At 33.7% G+C, this 20705-nt stretch overlaps 1 protein-coding gene across 1 annotated transcript in view; it reads right to left on the bottom strand.

Annotated features, from left to right (window-relative positions):
• LOC116779340 (E3 ubiquitin-protein ligase MIB1-like) overlaps nt 1-20705 on the bottom strand; it is a 124879-nt gene that overhangs the window by 60475 nt on the left and 43699 nt on the right. The window lies entirely within an intron of this gene.

Below are 20705 nucleotides of genomic sequence, written 5' to 3'. Positions count from 1 at the left end.
ATTTACCGACATGTTTACGTGAATCTCTACAGTTCCATTTCAGAGTATATTTTTGATCGTGTGTTATGTTAATGACGAACGGAAAAAAAAAAACAAAAAAACAACAAATTATGAGTTAGTTACTTTCAGTATCTCTGATTTGACAAACAGCGAAAGGTGAAAGGCAATCCGGACGGTTAACGCCATTTAAAAATACACATATTTTCCTTTGTGTAACACAAAGTGATGTAATTAATTCGGAAGGTGTGTATTTATATCAGCAACCCTTTGACCCGTACTGCCCGCAACCCTCATCTAATACTTGCCATGGGAATATGAGCGGAGTTATGGCTGTTTTATTGCTTACTTCCCCAGCCCGGGCCGGTAATGTTCGCTATAGTAATGTTACATCTGATCTTTTTTAATTCAGCCAAGATATATTATGACGTATAATATTATGTTCCCTAGAGCACGATCGCGCATGGAACGTATATATATTTAGATGTGTTTAAAATGTCTTTACAACCCTTTTTTAATTCTATACCGAATGTTTACTTTTGTGTATGAAATTTACTTTTATAACGTTTTCAGAAATGAACCGCAATAAATATAAAAATTTGCAAGCGATATAAAATCATGTTCGATAAGACGAAAAATTTAATAGTTTGAAAGATTTATTATACATGATTTATATTACCTTACGTATTTAATAACTTGACCATTTATATCATAACATAAAATGAAATGTAGAAGGTGGAATATTTTTTTATATACGATTATAAATTACACCTTAAAATAAAGGAAAGAACATTTAGAGCAGGTTTTAATTCTTCTCACTTTAGGCAATTATCCTCAGCGAGTTCTAAATTTACATCTAAAAGAAATCTACAGCTAGTAATAAATTACAAAAAGGTACAATTTCGCCAATGGAATTGGGAACTTTGCGACGATTTCGCGTATTATATATTTCCGCTTTCGGCGACTTTGTACCGAACCTCCGTTGGCAAAACGAGATACTTACAGTAATTTTATTACACTCCGAATCGTGTTTTCAACTTTTCAAATCAAATATGTATCGTTTCAATGGAAGTTTTAGTTTTTGAAGCTTTCTATTCATTATTATTGATGATTTTCAATTCATCATAAAAACAGAAGATGTAAATAAATGTTATATAAAGACTGTAGTTAAAATTTATCAACATTATATTTGATACTTGGTAATAATAATATTTTTCAAATGTCTCGTTTCAGAGAGGAGTGTAATCTACCCTCTTTTCGACTGTTGTTCTGCAGCTTAATTAACGAACCATCCCTAGTACCGAAAGGTAGGCCTTATCTCGGCCGTCAGACACCAATGAAATCCGCGACAGAGAATTGTGGATATAAAATCTCTTTATTCTGATTCTCTCAGATGTTTTAGAGCTGTCTCGAAATATATCTTTGAGTTAATTGTAACGCAAAATTCTCAATATCCATTTAAACAGCTTTCTTTATATTATTATACATCTTTATATTTATATAGACGCATAGTGTTAAGGTAATTACGACTAAAGTAACTTACTTTTAATCACCTAACGATAAGAACGGTACATAAAAAGGTCTGGTGTGACAACAAATCTAAAGGAAAAATCTCCGCCTCTGAGAGCCCAACGGTGATAAACGAGAAAAACTTTGGAACTAAATGGAGCATTCGAGGCGGCGGAGCTACACAGCTCTTGTAGAATAATACTTTTGCCGAAGAAATAACACTTATAGTCTCCGAGGCTTAAAATCAAATGTCTCCGTTTCGATTCGGAGTTTCCAGCGAATTGTTCCACGGATCTTGAAGGATGACGACAGAAATAAATGCCAGTTTTGAGCTTTCATAACGTAAAAGAAAATTGTTAAAACTTCTTAACATATCAGTACTTTGAGAGTTTTATATAAATTAATCTAACAAGATCCTTTTTGCTATTGACTTTGAGAATTAGCTGCAAAGTAAAGTTTATCACTCCACATTTTGAAATGTACACAAAATACTCGAAAGCCATATTCAATAGGAGTTCACGCGTCGCGGCAGCACAAAACATTGAAATCACGAATCTCGTGAGACTTTGCAATGTCTGCTCGAATATATGTTGTGGAAAAAATAGAACATTTACATTAACATTTATTAGAAATAATTGGTGGAAACTTTTATGCAGTTTTGTATTTTAGTTCTTTGAAGTTTTGAACTCGTTTGAGACAGTCGTTTTGAGTTTGACTTTGAATAATTAAAATATGCACGGAGGCACGTTCCGCACGCTGCCTTTATAAACATATATAACCACATTTACATATGTACTACAGATAGACACATAACATGAATACTTGTGCCATCGTAATTGATTTAAAATAGTTCATTATGTTAATCTGTCATGATGTAAAGGAAGTAGAGACAATATTAAAGTTTACAAGTGGCTGCTAGGCGATAGTATCGTATAGAAGTGGCGTCGATCGGCACGTGCGGAGTCGAGTGCAGAGCCTGTGTCAGCGGGCACAGAGCACACAACGCACAGCTACATCGTCAATAACTTGATTGACAAGTTAAGCGACCGCCACCGGCGCGCGATACGACAGAGTGATGTAATATAATTCATACGTCATGAAATACTGAACACGGACTTTGCTTTAACAGTCACAAGAGTTGAAACCATCAGCCATCATTATATTTAAAAACCAATTCGTTGTTTCCTCTACATTATGATATCAATGAAACATATGTCTCAAAAGGAGTTGATAATTGTAACTTAAGAGATAAGTTTAGAGCGGTGATATAGAACTCACTGGACAAACATACGTAGCTTTATTAATCTCGTGATAACAAATTTCAGTTAGTGGCCAATATCATAATGGAACAAAGTTGCTTCGTATATAGCTTGTAGGGAACGCTTTGAATCTGCGCTGCGCTGCTAACCGCTACTTTTTCTATTACACAAGCATATTGCCTCCGTCTGTAAATATAGCATCAATTTGTTTTTCGCTCACAACTACCCGATATCGCTAGATCACTCCGGTATCTCATTATTTTCTATACCAAATGCTTCTTTTAATGTACATTTATTCTTTGGCGGTTGTAAATCTAACTTTGCGTGCAAAATTGTGAAGTAATATCAAAAGTAAATTTTATGGTAAAATATGTTTTTATCAAACAAATAATTGTTTGATATTCAAAAATTACTGATAAATTTTATTATTACATTAAATAAAAAACATTTTCAATTTAAAATCGTCTTAATTAGTCGAGTTACTTTTAAATTCCTTTACACACATTCGGAAGTAAAACTCAAATTCATATATACAACTTAAATTAAAGTTTCTACAAGGAAGAATTGTCAAAAGAAACCGGAAGTTACGTAAGAGCGACAGTTTTGATTACTTAATTAAAAGATTAATTAATTTTAGCAACTTGTGACTGCTGCGAGCTGGTACTGTGTTTGAATCAAATTAAAGGAGTAGCGGAATAGATAAAAATGTATATAATGCATTCTTTTTCATAGTATTAAAGAAAAAAAAGTGTTTTTTACAACTTTTCAATTCTGTTTATTAAAACAATTCCATCAGATAAATTCCTAAGAAAAGTTCATTAGACAGAATCAGTCAAAGTTACATAAACAAGATTGGTTGACTACATAAAACAAAATCCCCATTTCTATTAAATAATTTAAATTTTAAATTGGGAGTAACGAAAGTGGAAACTCAATTTAGCTAGTTCTTTTTTGAGTCTCGTCCCAAAAGACATGAATCACGGTAGGGTGGGTGACTTAGCAGAAAGTAAAACAGAGAAATGTTCTAGAGACCCTAGAAGTGATTTCATTTGGAAAAAAGTTTCTCTCTATCAACTAAATTCAGAGTGTAATTTCTGAGCCGGGAAAAGTTCCACCTTATCATAGTATTCCACGTGGAGTGTTTCGTTGAAATTTCTAATTTCATTCAGTGAATACTCAACTTTTTTTTCGGTATTTACCGACTTGCAGATACTGTTAACTTTGCTTGTACATCGTTAAATTTCAGAGGCTTCTGTTCTACTTTAGTGTGCACGCGAACCTTACCTTATCAGGGATTATATGTATAGTGTAACTGGCAGTTATAAATATTTATTAACCAAATGTAAGTGATAAAAATTTTAAACTATTATTATTAGCACCGAAATTTAACATTCAATAAATTAATGTATAATTTTTACGTTCTATAAAGTCGTAGAGAGATAAAGGAATATGTGTAACGATTTTATTAAAAATGTATATAAAACTATAAAATTCAATAAATGACATTTGAAGCAAGTTATCGGTGTTACAGCGGAGTGCAGATGTTGGTGGCACGTCCTGTGACGATTGAAACGAACCGAGTCTGAGCTATGATGTACCTAGTACCCGTAGCGTTCGTAGCACCCGTAGCGCTCGTAACAGACGTAGCGATCGTAGCGCGCCGCCTGCTCTCGTAGCGCACTCGTAATTGGAAAGGCTACGTGGCTACGATTGCAAAGCGCCCTATCATTAGCGTCACTCACAATTTTGCTAGTGTTAATGAATCACACCTCAGAAAATCACTGAGTTTACATTTTTGAATAGCTTTGTAATATTTTAATGAAGTGAATTATGTTAACGATTCATACATATTGGGTATATATAATTTATATTCATGTTTTCCGTTCATATTACACTGATTGTTCTTATTAATTGAAAGTGTATTGAATAATTCCAATTCAATTTGGAATAAGCATGATTCACGTGATTTTTTAAATAAAAATTATTTTCAGCATAACGTTGATAAATTGACGTGGATTTTTTGGTACGAAAAAAAATAATTAAAGAATAAAGAAGTATTTAAGATATTTTGTGCGAGTGGAAAACAGAGAAGCAAAAAGCATTTCGCGTAATTAAACGTTCGGGATGGCAGCAGTTTATGTGACGATTAGTGAGCAGAGAGCGCAGAAGGTTCGGCCGTTCAATTTGCCGGTTCACTTGACACAATTCGACGCCTGACTCGGGGACAATCGCTCTCGAAGCCCCGTCGACCTCCTTATCTCCCGCCGAGGTAATCTTTCCTTCCCTCGGCGGCAATAACTCCAAGTGGGCAGGATTACCTGCGAAGGGGCTCCGTGAGCCAACCGCCTTAACAAAGGTTATCGATTTAAACAATGTACCCATCACGATCTATAGTTTTTGTTTTCATTTGCCTCGGGAAAGTTATATCTCTGAGATCTCTTATCCGCGTCTGTAATTAACGAGGAACTTATTTACGATCCATAATCAAAATCAAAAGGGTAGAAACTTTTAAATAATATTTAAATAATATTCAGGGAATCTACACGATCGAAATCATCGTTATCATTCATTATAATTTTTGTATTATAATTTCTCTTACTTATATTCGTAGCTGGGACCTAAAGAGTTTAAGTTTAGCATAACGCTATAAATATGCCCCAGTGCGAAACTAACCCGTCAAGCTGCACTATTCACAGAATAAATCATAAAATATATGTAGATGAAACGTTCGAGCACCATTTGCAAATTATTTCGTTGGCATGTAAATCTGCGCACGTAAATTCAGCCGCTGTCTGCGCACGGAAATTGAAACGTTCGAAAACCATACCAATATATTATATTATTTAACAATATATACCGAGATCATGTCGTCCCTAAGTTTGGAAATATAATCTTCTAGCAGAATACATTCATTTTAATATACGTAATGTGATTAAAGTAGTGAATTTATTGCGCGAACAACATGCGGCGTTAAAGCTTTTGAAACTAGACACCAAGTTATTTTAGCAAACTTGGACCTGGCGAGTTTATACTAAATTTTCACTGAATTAAAGTTCAGCAGAGATTAAATCATGGAGTGGAATTATTATATAATTTAAGATTGAACTAGCAAATAAAATAAGTTACTACGGAATAGGAACGTATTAAATGTTCGAATTGAGTATGTCTATATGAAGAGAGGAGGCAACTTGTGCGAGGAGTGGAAAGCAGGGTAACGGGGATATTTCAATTTGGCCGAGGACGTGACCCGAGAGGCTGCGCGGTCGCTGCACGGCTCGCTGAACCGTAAGCCCGATGCGGCCTCCGCCAAAGAGCAAACAGCGCCTTCGCAATCTTGTGCCACGCGGACCGTACTGAACACGGAACGCTCGCGACAATCATTCAATACATTGCTTATGATACTAACCACTCCAGTATTCAATAATTCATTGAATACAGATTTAATATTGAAGCTGTGTTCACATATCGGGACAATACGGATTATGGAATTTTCAATATAGAGAACAATCATTCGTATTTCGTAACGGAACTATGGGCGGTGAGCGTTATAAATTTGTACATTATATTACCGCAGTCTAGAATATTGTGAAAATCTATACCAAATCGACAGGAAGCATACAATAATATTAAATTAAAATGTTCATAAGATAAAGTACTTCAATGTGAATGCTCCGCTCCCTTCCTTAACAGCAGAGCTCTTCAGAGAATTAGAAATTATTTATGAAGCTCTCACAAAAATCTTACCGCTACTTATTTTCGGCGAGCCCACGTATTAGTTAAGGTATACTCACAAATGGAAAAGATTTATAAATTAAATTACGTTGGGAGGTGTTCGGTCTATATGTAACGAAATACTCAACATTTGTCCTCTTTACCTCGCCCGATGTTGTAGAAATATTTATAATTGTCTTAAAACTATTAATTGTAACGTTTCATATGTTTTCTGTTTTATTCAATGCATATAAAATGGAAAACAAATTGACTCTTGAAAAGTTCAAACATTTCCAATTACCTTACAGTCAAAACTTAGAAGACTGACTATAAATCAAAGTGAATAACAATCCAATTAGTTTTTTTTTTTTGTGAATGCAATTACCTCGTAATTAGAAGGAGGCGGCTTAAAAAGGTTCTTTGAGCTTCGTAGATCGTGAACTTCAACTATTGATTCCTGTTAGTAGTTAATGAATATTATACAAAGACGTCAAGCAATATAAATAAAACACACTTAAAGATTACTTTATAATAGAACATCAAATTAATTTTAAATAAATTTTAATTTATTATCATATCTTGTAAATCATCATCATCATCATCATCATCATCATCATCAGCCTATCAGAGCCCACTGCTGAGCCTCTTCTCGCGTTTGAGCATTAATCACTACGCTTGCTCAAGACGGTTTGGCGATTTCAATCTTATAATTTGTAGTTATAAGACCAGGTTTCCTCATGATGTTTTCCTTCACCGTCCGTCAGTGGTGTCTAAATATTCTTAGAAAGTACATATGATTTGGAAAAGATCACATTGGTACTTGCCAGGTTTCGAACCCGCGCCGCCCTCACGTATGAGAGGCGGGATTCTAACCTCCAGGCCATCACGACCGCTTGTAAATGCATTATTTATATAATGAGTATCTATATTATTCTCGCTGAGTCTCTTCATTTTCCTGAAAGCGACTTTACTCTGTAATAAATTAACCATTCATTCATTCATTCATTCATAAATTCACCAATGTTACCATGGCTGTTATTATAGTTTTTGGCATGTTTTTAATAGTTGCAATATATTTCATTATATACCTATAGAATCCTATTTCTTTTCAATATAACAGACTGTGATACGTTGGTATTTAATGTCAACTGCGATTAGAGATTGTATAAACAAGACCGGGATTCAATATTCCTTCTCGTTGCTTTATAATGGATTGCCACTAATTCTATTCATTCAGATCCAACTGCAATCGTTCTCATAATATTGAAATTGTATGTTGATTAAAATAATTTCGTTAAATATAAAATTAATCTTTATAATTGAATTCGATAAATATAGTTGTTTTAAAATTAAACGCTTTAAATTTGATATAACCATAATAGACAAAAGAAAAACTAAATGTGAAAATTTATTTGCGTTATTAATGATCCATTAAAAATTTTCACTCTAAATAGCCAATACTGAGAAAAACTTAAACATATTTTCTATTGTTTTTAATAATACTCTAGCAAAACGATTGAGATTATCTTCTAACAAGCGTAAACAAGATAACTGAAATGAAACAATTTTAGGTCTAAATTATGAATAGATAACTTTATTTTATAAGGAACTTTTATATAACAAATTTTAATGATAATATTGCATATGTTTCCTTGAATGTAATGGGAATGCATTAAATAACAAAATATTTTAACGCTAAACGTAAACACGAACTCCTTCTATTGAAAGCCACGACTACAGCCAGCGACAGATGTTTTGGATGTTATTGCACGCGAACTAAAAGCATAGAGCTGCAAGCCAGGATCTGCCATGACATATCTCGGTAACATAGCGGGTGTTTACTAAAATTATCTCGTTTTGTTGTCTTAAAGCTCTTACCAACTTTATAGAGTTATAACCATTTGAATTATAACTTCAAAATCTAAACATACCTATGTGAGCTGATGGATGTTTGAAGAAGCTAGTGGGTGTAAATCTCGTGTTTCGATAAGCGAAGGTGACAATAAAGAGGATCCTGCACCAGAACTATTGGGGTGAATAACAATGAATTTACGACCGGCTTTAATCCGGCAGGTGCGAGTGTTTCTGGATACTAGCAGACATTAGTACTGGCCGTGCTCCACTGAATCAATACACATCAAATCTGTTATTAGGCACCGAATTGTAAATTACATTTAACGAAATAATCTTTTATTATTAATTATATTGTTCAATATGTATGTAATGTGGGATAACAGTTTCTTATTACATATGTATGTGCTATGAAATTTAATGAAATTCATATACATATTATAAATGAGAAAATACGTGTATGTTAGAACTGATCGATGTTTGTAATTCTTTCGCAATAGTTATTGTAGCGAGAAAACTTTACAGTTCAATACATCACATGTCTTCATAATACAGACTGAAATTTATTAATGTTATTAGAAGTAAATTTAATATCAGATGTATTTAATTAATATTAATTAAATACATTAATTAGCTCAATTATAATTGAATATTATACATTGCAATATTAGCCAAAATAATATTTTATTACAAAGTAACTAAAATGATACGAGTATATAACAAGTAATTCGAGATCTGTTTTTAGTCTTTTGTATTGTATATGTTTGTATACCTTTTTCCTAAGCTGGATTTATATTAACATATAACTAAGTATATTTTACGATATACAGACATAAACATCATTTTTGCAATAAATATTATAATTAATTATCAATGACTTTTTTTGTCAATGTATACGAGATTTTTAATTATTTATTGTTTGTTTTTCTAAATAAAAAAAAAAGATTGGAAACGTCGCTCGCCTTGCGGCCAGCCTCGTTATTCCATCTCTTATTTTCTTTCTTTAGGAGGTAACGAACTGTGTAATTGGGCCGGGGTGGGGAATTTGGCCACGCGCTGGGGACATTTCGGCCTAGACTTGTTTTTTTTTTTAATTTCCCAAAGAAAGACTTGTATTATAAACTTTAGAACGACGTTCATTTAGTGTGACAAAGACAAATATTAGATTGCATTCGTTCTAACAGATGTTCGCATTGAACTATTGAACATCGAATATGTATGTTGTAAAAGTACAATAAATTGTATTGTAATATAAGCACACTGTCGACGCCGCCAGCCTTGCGGCGCGGAGCGGGACGCAGTACGAGGGGCGTAGAGTGGCAATTTTTCTCTTCGCTGACAACATGATGTAACGGCAATATCGCTAGCTGAGCGATTAAGCCGCGTACGCCGATATTTCAGACTTGTCCTACTAACTGTCAAAGCGTCGGAGAAGACTATACGTTATATACTTCGGTATTGATAATAAATACATAACTCCATTGTTACATCCTCTTATCTAAGGCTTTCATATTTATTGCTCAGCATGAATGATATGTATACTCAGTGATATAAATAATTACGTACAGAATTAGTAACGTTTACACAAATGCTGTTAGTAAAATTTTTGTCTTTGTTTATTCATGAATATATTCAATGCCTGAACATGGAAAAAAAATTAAAACGAACGATTTATATCTTGAAAATCTGCAGCATTTATAACAAGTGAGTTATAGAGAAATTACATTTGATTCAATGGTTAAATCGTCGCTGATTTCGGAACGGAGCTTTAATATCTGTTGGAGGGTTGTCGAGTCAGATCACGGCGGAGAGCAATCACTCTATAATAAACGTGCTGCACATCGCTTCCTACAGCACGAACATCCACCTATTTCTTACTACGCTGCCACACATCCACACCTTCCCTTAGCCATAAATTTAATACACGTTAAGCCGTGTTCAATGCAAAGCACGAACGCTCTCTAACTACTAACTATATCCTAGAAACTAATAAATTTAATGCTAAAAGCGCTTTGCAATTACTAGTAATTAACAAAGTCTTTATTTATCCGGCTGTTAGTGGATTTCAGTAAGTGTGCGCCTCAATTAATTAATTTAGATTTCTATCTATTCTGTTAAATATATTTTTTGCTTCTTATAACGATTTCTTAAAATACTTAAAACTAAATTTTAGATTAAACAGCAAAGTTTCTAATAATGAACGTTAGAAACTTTGCTGTTTCAATTAAATGAGACTAGTATTATTCGGATATACTACGCGTGCTTTATTTTGTAAAAAACTACATACTCCCGACGTTTCGGTTACTTTACAGCAACCGTGATAACGGGCAGACGAAAAGTTTTTTATAAAAACAAGCACGCGTAGTATATCCGAATAATATTAGTTTCATTTAAATGAATAAAACTAGAGAAAGTCTTAGATCTCATTATGTGTCAATTAAATTACGACTTCCCTGGAAATCTTAAATTAATTTGCGTCTAAAAAAAATATATCTCGACCACCATGACAGATATTCAATAAAAAACTTTTAACATTCGTTCTGATATATAGAGACCAAAATATTTAATACATGAGTGTTAGAGCTAATATCTAGCGAGACGTATCAATTTAATTATTAATTGATACGTCTCACTAGAAGGTTTCGTCCAATTTATGCGAAACCGATATGAATGACTCTTTACTTTTTCTGAGGGCGTATTCATAAATTACTAAGGGCTAGGACACGGTGGTATGGATGATAAACGACTCGGAGCCGGCGCCTCGGCGTCGACCGCTAGCCACGAAAAATACTACTGTCATCTTGACTGATAGTAAAATAATGCCTGAGTCATGTTCCATTCTGCATGCCAAGAGCTATTGTGAATCTCTTTGTGGCTTCACTCTTATTACTTAGGTTTTATAAAGGGCGATCGTTAGAGAAGAATACCACTTAAGTCAACCTACTACTAATATATGCAAAACATAATAACATAGTTTGAAGTGAGAAACTTTGAAATAATTTTATGACGTGGCACAAACAACGTAACAAAAAATATAACCATCAGTGACATATAAAACCTTTACAGGATAGAAACTGCTTCAATATTAACAGCATTATTTAATACAAAATATGTGGTTTTATGTTTTTCTAGTTTACAAAAAATCCTCGAAGTCAGTTGAAACAGTAGACAGTGTGGTGGCCTGATTGGTTGATCTGTTTTATTTAATATAGCCATTATAGTGCACGTTCTCTTCGAAGCCTGGATGAGTCTGTTGCCAGCAGTAAACATAAGACAATTGATTGTTCATATTGCGGTCACGTTGTTCAGTTACTATTTTCACGTCTGACGTAATGACGAGAGCAAAAGTTATGTTACTTACGTGACCAGTTACAAAGTACCGTACTTTGCTGATTTACTTTCAATCGTAACGGATACAGAAGGAATCAATCAATGTGTATTGCGATAATAAAAAATATCTTTATGACTGCTTCCGTAACGGCATTCCGAATACGACAATATTCAATATAGTAAAATCGAATAGAAAAAAAGCATGAGATAAATGCTTTAATAAAAGTTGTTAGAGAAGTATCTAATCTTCGCGCCAATCAAGACAAATAGCGTGCATGGAAGACAAAAACTCGTATGTATATATCAAGTCACAGTGACACGAGCTGTGAATGATTGGCAATATCGTGTAAAACATTGTTGAGAGACGTTTTTCTTCCCGACGGAAAGTATCGGAATACACGCGCCATGCATTCCAGACCTGGATATATGAAGGAGGATTTACATTAATACGTATCGAACTCCGTTCGGTATTTCAATTTAAGCTTTGCGATGATATATAAAATGTACAAAGAAGGTGGCACAGAAATAAAATCGTACCAAAGATTCACTTGTGCTAAGCTATTTAAACAATTAAAGCATCGAATTTGAGCAAACATGTATATAACATACGGTCAGTGTGAGAGTATCACCTGTGATGAATGGACGCGTACATTTCACTCGCGACCCGAATATTTCATTAAACGAGCTTTGCGACACTAGCACGCGTCACACGGCAGCCATGGAGGGGCGCGTCGACACTGATCCACTAAGCTTACTATAGAAATTAATACGTAAACTGCTCTAACCTACGACTATGCGACAAATACTGCAGATAAAATCTGCTACAGTGCATAGGGTTTTCGGTGGCTTAATAGGGGTTGTCCGGACTACGTTCGATACAACGTTGATTGCGGCAGTACTGTTGCTATACTATTTGTTTTGATTATGAACAAAATATTGCGGGTATTTAGCGGGTCATACTGCTGAAACCTTATATAACGATGGATGAATTGACGAATGGATAATAGCGATAGTAACAACAGTCTATATAATTTGGAAATTTGTTTTTCATGAACCATTTATTTATAAGTTTATTGCTATCTTCAGATAATAGAACGTATACATATTTATCATAAATTCAGAAGTACATATGATTATTACGACATATTCAGGAGAATATTAGGGTAAGATGATATTATAATCACAGCTAGCTCAATTATATAGAAGATACGATAAGAGCTCAGAAACCACAGTTTCTATTCATATTATAATATGTTTCAGAGCTGTGTTTAACTATATATGCATTTAGCATTATAACAAATAAATACAAGCTAATTGGGTTTTATTAAATATTCATCGAAGTCAACTAATTATTTATTACGATGTATTCAACGGAGTTAAACAGGTATCTATTATCGCATGATTATCAATCACTACCTAATAACTGTATATTCTGTATTGAGCTCTCATACTATTATATAATAAATGGTATTGATTCTACAAACACATCCAAAGTAGATTAAAACACTTGTGTGAAATCTGTACCAAGTTCCTCTGTATTCCAGCCGTCTTTATAGTACTGTTGGACTTATCTTACAACAAACAGAGCGGACTTTGCTCATTCTCATTATCTCGCTTACGGCAGGTTACGGTTTACAGGAGCATTATTAACTTTAAAAATGTTCCACTCAGTCCGGAATGGATCGAAAGTATGTTGTTTCTCTACACAGACTTTTTATTACTTTACTATTAAATGGGTCCATTATAGTAATATATATATTTTCTTTTCGATTGCTCAAAAAAAAATTCAAAACTTGACGCTATACTGGAACAACGTTAAAGTACATAACAGTATCACAAATAAAACTATATCTTACTTAAAAACAAACGATTCAAAAAAATTCAAAGGGGATATAAAATATAATATATTTAATAAATTTTAATTACAACCTGATGCTTACGGAATACTGTAAAAAAAATATTAACATAATCTCCTAGAAGGGTTTTGGCGACTCTATAAGCACATACAGAGAAAAGTTTTATACATTTACCTTATTATTAGGATAGAATCTTAACAATATATTTTGTAACAGCACTTGCTTTTAATGCTTTTTTGTGTTATATAAACTTTGTATCAGAAGGTGACTTGGGTCTAAGACGAAGTTTTGTATAAACGTAAGTAGTGGAGGGTGGCGCGGACACATTGGGGAGGTGCACGTACAAAATTCTAACAGGCAAATCCGAGCATAGCACTCGTCGGGAGTTTATTACCCTACTCATATTTACACAATTCGTGGGTGTTAGCGGTCCAGGCGAGAGACCGTCGCTGGAGAATTCCCCTAGGTCCATACTTTTCCTACATCTAAATTCTTTTTGATAGAAATTTTCTTTGACAACTCTTCTATATTATGTGTTATTTCAATAGATCAATAAAGAGCTCTAGACATCTCTTGTGACCGCGAAGTACGTGTAACATAAATAATTTATATATAAAATAAAAGTATATTTCACTGAAAAATATTAAGCAGAAGGAAAAATCTGCACCGTTATATATAAAAGAATATCTGTTAATATGTTGTATGTCCTGTGTAGATCGGAAGATCGTAGTGTAATATTATATTTTAAATTAAATATCAGGAATGAGCAAAACTTAAGTCAATTAGTAAATGGATTTATGTATAAGGATATTAAAACTCGTAATGAATGAAGACAACAACAGCTATAAAGAACGCGAGGCCAAGTCGGGTGATTAAGTATCTCATTTAAATGCAGTCTCCCGATGCGGACGTCTCAAACGAGAAAGGAACGGTGCTCGCGGAAAACGGAAGACGAGACTCCTCGTAAAAGGAAGAAGAGGTATTTAAATTAGCGTACTCGCTGAAAAAGTGCACTAACAACATTAGTGAATGGAACAATGGCAGAGCACACAAAGGAAAAGAAAACCATAACGGTCCGAGTACGCGGCCAGGGAGAGCTCCTAGCGCGGAGCACGTAACTATTAGAAACACAGCCAACACCCGCATCAGACGTACTTGCTCTAATGAACCTTATACAAAAAAACGGCGACGTGAAATCAAAGAAACATTAGTATAATTAACTAATATAAGATGGTGTCAGTTACTCTAGAATAATATTAAGATGTCGTTATGTAGTTGAGTGATTACTAATTAGACTTTGATAATAAAGAAATGAAAAATGTCCCAATGAATTAACCTTTTGCTACACTTACATTTAATTTGATTCAAATTAATAAGTTAAGACTGTTTACTTCTCGTCTTGTATACAACAGTAATAAATATAACGGGGCAGCAATGATATAGATTTTGATTGCAAAAGTGCACTTAGAGGTTTTCTTAAAATTTATCTCGATTTCAAAGTTTGTGATATACGATATTCTCGATTCGTAAATCGCTGTCTCACTCAACACTGCCTGTATTTTATGGTTGTTGATGATAACTTACGGCCCCATTTAATCCACTCTAAGATCACGGACATCTGAGAGCTGCGTTTTCTTATTGAAAATTTCTTTATTGTCAACAATATTAACAAATACAGTCAGCGATAATTGCGATTTTATGGGCTGGAACGAAATATAGGCCATCATTTATTTATACATCGTTAACGTTTCACTTTATGTATAAACTCGATTGGTAGTTTGTATTGAAAGTGGGAGCCTTTATAGACATTTTATGGAAATAGTTTTTGTGTTAAATCTTTAATAGATTAAACATTTTAACTGGTCGTTCGGACGTACACAAACAGATTTAATGAGGTCGCGTGGCTGGTAAATATAAATTTTATATGAAACTAACAAGTGTTTCAACTGATTTTAAATGCTTTTATATAATCTCACTTTTGTTCGTATAAATGTTTAACAACGTTACACTTAGAATTATAAAGTGCGCCGTTGTCTGACCTACCCAGAAATGCTGAACTTGTTCCCCCAACTACTGGAATCAATTTCCAACTTATCGTCCTTTTGAAACCGCAGAGTAGAGTTGAATTAAATTGCATTAATAGCAGAATCCTCGGTCGCAATCATTAAAAGTTGGAATAGATGAATTGATTTATATTCGATTGACTAAACAAACTAAATAGTACTTATTACAACTAAATAATAGCTTTTCTGATAGCACACTAATGCACCTATACGTTAATTTATATATATATCTTGTTTGCTAAAAACATTATATACAGTATAAGTAAAATAATTAATAAAGGATTGTTAGTAAAGCATAATGCTGCATATTCTCCTTTGGAATATAGAATAAAAATTGATTATATTCTCGACTTTGGATTACTAGTTAAGTCTATCAATATATAATTGGACAAAGGAACATTCACTATTTTCTATAATATTATAACTCTAGGGAATATTTTTATGTATATACATACTTCAGGTTTCCTTGCCTTTTAAATATTTTAAGCGCTTAACTATTTACTTTACTGTTAATTTGTTCAGAGAGACAATTTTTTCATTAATTCAATGTCTATGTAATCTTTTTCCTCCTCTATGTTTTGCAAATGTATATAATGACACGTGACAAGAACTTTTATTTCATAGATAACACATTAATATAATAAATGTAAATTTATTTAATGGATTATTTATTCTAGAATTTTTGTTTCTATTACCGTCATATCAGAACTGACACAGTCACAGTCGTTATATGTATTTAAAATCTTAGAAATATTATAGCCCATACCCGACTTTGTGTAGAGTTTATCGGTAAGCTTAATATATTAGATTCGAATATTTTCAAACTAATATTATTTTGCCGACCCAAACCAGAGGGCAGCGAATAAATATAACTTTTTACTGTCCTAAGCCCTTAATATTTATAGGTTGGTTCACATACTATAAACAAACTAATGTTTGAAAGTTGCGAGGACGACCTTGTTAATCCAACACTATCGCCCAAACAAATTAGTAACAACATTAATACATCCCCTGTATCCAGCAACTTTCCCGCAATAAGCAAAATGTATTACTGTTATTTATATCGCTCATGCGCTAACAAAGTTTTAATTGCAAGTGCCGATAGAATTTGCGTACAAATGAATTTATTCGCTGGATCCGCTCTGCATTCGGGTGAGATTGTTGGGTGGTGAAGTGTCGCGTCGCGGTGAAGCCTGGGTGTGTGCTACCCGACTGTGCGCAGCCGCTAATTGCGGGTAATGAGGTGCCGCCGCGCTGTCTCGCATTCACGCTACTTAATCAACACTACATGATTGATACACGACATGTTGTATGAGCCACTTAGAGATATTGAAAGTATAGAAATGGTCTGCGATTCAAAGTGAGGATCGAGCACAATATTCAGTATTCGGCCAAACAAAAGGGTGATAGCGGTACGTGCGTAAATCAAACGTCGTACAATAACAGTGCCTCCCGCGAAAACCCTCTTCACCGCCCTCTCGCCCCTCTACTATTCCCCTTCAGACCCCACTCCCCTACTGTTCTGCGCCACAGACTAAATGTCATCCAGAGGCAACGCTCCCATTGAGGATGCGATATTTATGATTATTCGAGTAGGCTCCCGCTATTGTTCAAACACACAGTACACATCATATTTTCACACCCAATAAAATATTTTTGATGTCAACTGTGATATTTTATCCGTTGTAAGTATCTTACTCGTATGACATTAGAATTTTTCCGTCGTACCAAAATAATATTTCCGTAATACTTACTGTTAAATTTACTTTTAAAACGTATAAATATTTTATATTCATGATGAATGTTTTTGAATAAAGTTGAATCGAAAGAATCATTTGTAAGTAATGATCATCATAATTGGTTCCTTTGTTATGACACACAATTAATATCTTAAATTCATTTGTCAGACACTTTGAGATCTTTATTAATTACCTGACATTTGACCTTAAATTTCATACAACTTAGTTTTCAAAACGAAACACATTTTCTGTATTTCGTAAAATAAATGTCGAAATAAAATCAAGGTTTATTATGACATAAATATGCTTACATCAAATTAAAATTATCTTTGAAAACTTGCAAATAGAATAAATCAATTACTTCATTGACACGCTATGTTTACAGACGTCGTAAAAATTACGTTTATCACATTATGTGTGGTAGTTTCTAATAATTACGTTTAAAGGTATCTAACAATCGAAAATGCTATCAAAAATTCTCAAAGATTCATAAAATAAAATCTAACTAATGAGAAATAAAAATAACAAACAAAATACAAATGTTTGTATGAACTGTTCAATGTTAAATTACCTTTTTATATCGAACAAAAAATAACCTACATTTTAAAACAACATACGCAATCTCGCGTCTTGTTTTCCAATAATCGTTCCATTCAAATGACGTGAATAAAAATGAATATATCAGTCCATGAATATATCGGTAATAATAACATTAAAACCCGAACAATATAACTAAGCTCATATCGTGCGGCCTCCGCTGAAGCAGTAGGGGATTACATTTCTCGTTCCGATAGTACGATACCATCGCACTTTGCTCCATTCGCTGCAATTAACGAGGCACAATGACCATATAAATCTCCGTTGAATGTTCATTTTATACTCTCTACCTATGGAAATGTATATTGATGTTGGTAGTGTAACAGACGTCCAAATGGATCACGGTATTGTTAATGAGATATATAATCGATGAGAGAATACAAGAAGGACGTCGGTGAAGTAAATCATTGGAGCGGGCTGCCGGCTCGGGGCCGCTTAATCTTACCTATACGTCTAGAGCCGATGAACAAACAACCCGCGAGCCCAGATTACTGTTCCTATAAATCAATGTTACGACGCGTTAAAATATTTAAGCTGACGATTAATGCCTGTCGCGAGTAACGTCTTAGAGGAGGGAATCGCGAGTCTCAGCTGCTGCGACTACGCCACCAGATATCCTTATAAATTATCAAAACCGTCCATGACATATTTCTTTGTAGAACAATCAAATTGTATTACAATAGAGCTTAGCGAGACAAATATTACGCGGAAAGAGAACCACGACAATTATTTACGTTCGTCTTTTATACCAAGCAATTTGATATACGTTTAAAATGTCTGTATGGTAAAAACTTACAAATGTTTAAGAATACTAAAATAATTAAGTATTCGTCTGGACAAATACACTATTATATTTAACCCGAGTAGTTGCAACTTAAACAGTATTAGTGAGGCGCTCTGCCCCTTCTACATCATAACGAAGCTCCCCAGGGAGGCTAGAAAACATTCTGCCTTGAGTAAAAGCTAATTTGAGGAGACAATTTTTAAAATTTATTATAAAAGATCTCTGAGAATACAAATTAGTGAATAGATTATAATAAAGAACAATAAAAACTTTTTATAACAATATCGTAAGATACGACTGTCAATTAAAATGTTGCTTCTCCTACATTTGATTCATCATTTTCAAAAAATCTTAAATTATAGAACTTGACTACGTATTTTAATACTATACTATACTTCGGAATATTGAACATTTCAATATAATTGTATGCAGGACACGATCTAAGAAACACGATATATAAATATAATAAACATAAGAAAATTATTACATACAGCGGCTATATCTTGTATATGACTTTCACGTACGACCAGACGAATATCAACCCATCTTAATATATAATGAAATTAATGCTAAGTTTTACAAGGCCTCGTTAATACGACAACCGCACGAGATAACTGTTCCTAATCAGAGGTAATGACACGACGTCGATCCAAACGCTCCGGGGATCAGAATCCCATGACGTTATTGCAAATGAGAAATTCATGTCTAATTTGTACAGTTATATAACATACATTCCTAATATTATACCATTCCATTGAACATCTAAAAGATATTATCATGCATTTAAGAAAAGAAGCTGAAAGTCATCCTCTGAACTAATAAAGTGTAATGGGAAAACTAAAAAAGTTTTTATTAGACATTCTGTAATAAATATTCAAAGTTGCGGAATTAAATTTCGTTCTGATTTTTATTAAGAGCTCCGCGAACCGAAGAGGATGGATACTTCTGATATAACGATATACTGGCGGAAGTAATAAAATAAAACGATTTTACATCTCTTGGGGAAGCGAACGTTTTTGTCGAATGGGAAAAGTCGCTCGCGACTTCTCATTTTGCGATAAAATCAGGAACGTTTTACGACAATCTTCTATTCGATTAACATTAAACAACAATCCAAAACAAACTTTTTTTTAGCAATCCAAGTCTTAGTGCTTTCTTTTGTTTAAACAGATTAACCTTTTAAGCTTAAGTCGCTGAACATGGAATTCGGAGTGATCTCACAAATTTACTTCTTATGAGCACAGATTTCGAACGATTTAATTACTTCATATAATGCAATTATAATATTATATTACTGTGCTGTACGTTATTTAATTAATACATACAAATTATAAATGGAAATATTTTTAATTAGCTAAACCAATAAATTGAAATGCGAGTCGTGGACTTAATAAGTTTGGATGTTCGCGCCACATTGGCACCAACATTTTGAATTTTAAATACGTTATTGAGATTAAGTATGCCATTACATAACCGTGAGTGCGAGTGCCAATTAAATTAAAAATGTTTGTTTTCATGAACACACAGCCAAGTTGACTTTGTTAGTCATTATTATATTATAGAGGTTTTTAAAGCACCCTCCGCTCTAAAATTATATAACGTTACGGCCTATACAATAATCGTACTTGGGTTAGACTGCCTTCCAAACAGGGAATATGACCACTAGAGATGATTGATTCGATAAAAAAAATATGGTAAAAAAATGAAGAGGAAAAATGATATCTAAAAAGGATGAATTCTTTGTGTCCACTTAGCCTTAAGGCTTAGAGCTCTTTGTGACGGTTTAAAGTTTTAAGGAGTAAAAAATCCCTTAGCTAAAGTGACCGCGGCTGTACGTCTTCCAATGAACTGGTCACGTAAACGCATTCCGTATTATTTCCCTAGGAGTCATCACGTGACTAGAATAATATCGCCAACAGTCCTCCGCGGATGGAATGCCTTGACCCTTTACAAATAAACCGCTTTACGCACGATTCTCCAGCAGAGATTCATTATTCAACGTAACTTTG

Source organism: Danaus plexippus, chromosome 2 (genome assembly GCF_018135715.1).
Source record: "Danaus plexippus chromosome 2, MEX_DaPlex, whole genome shotgun sequence".
NCBI classification, from domain to species: Eukaryota; Metazoa; Arthropoda; class Insecta; order Lepidoptera; family Nymphalidae; genus Danaus; species Danaus plexippus.
Note: the sequence above shows the minus strand (reverse complement) of the source record. Positions and strands in the feature narration are given on the sequence as shown.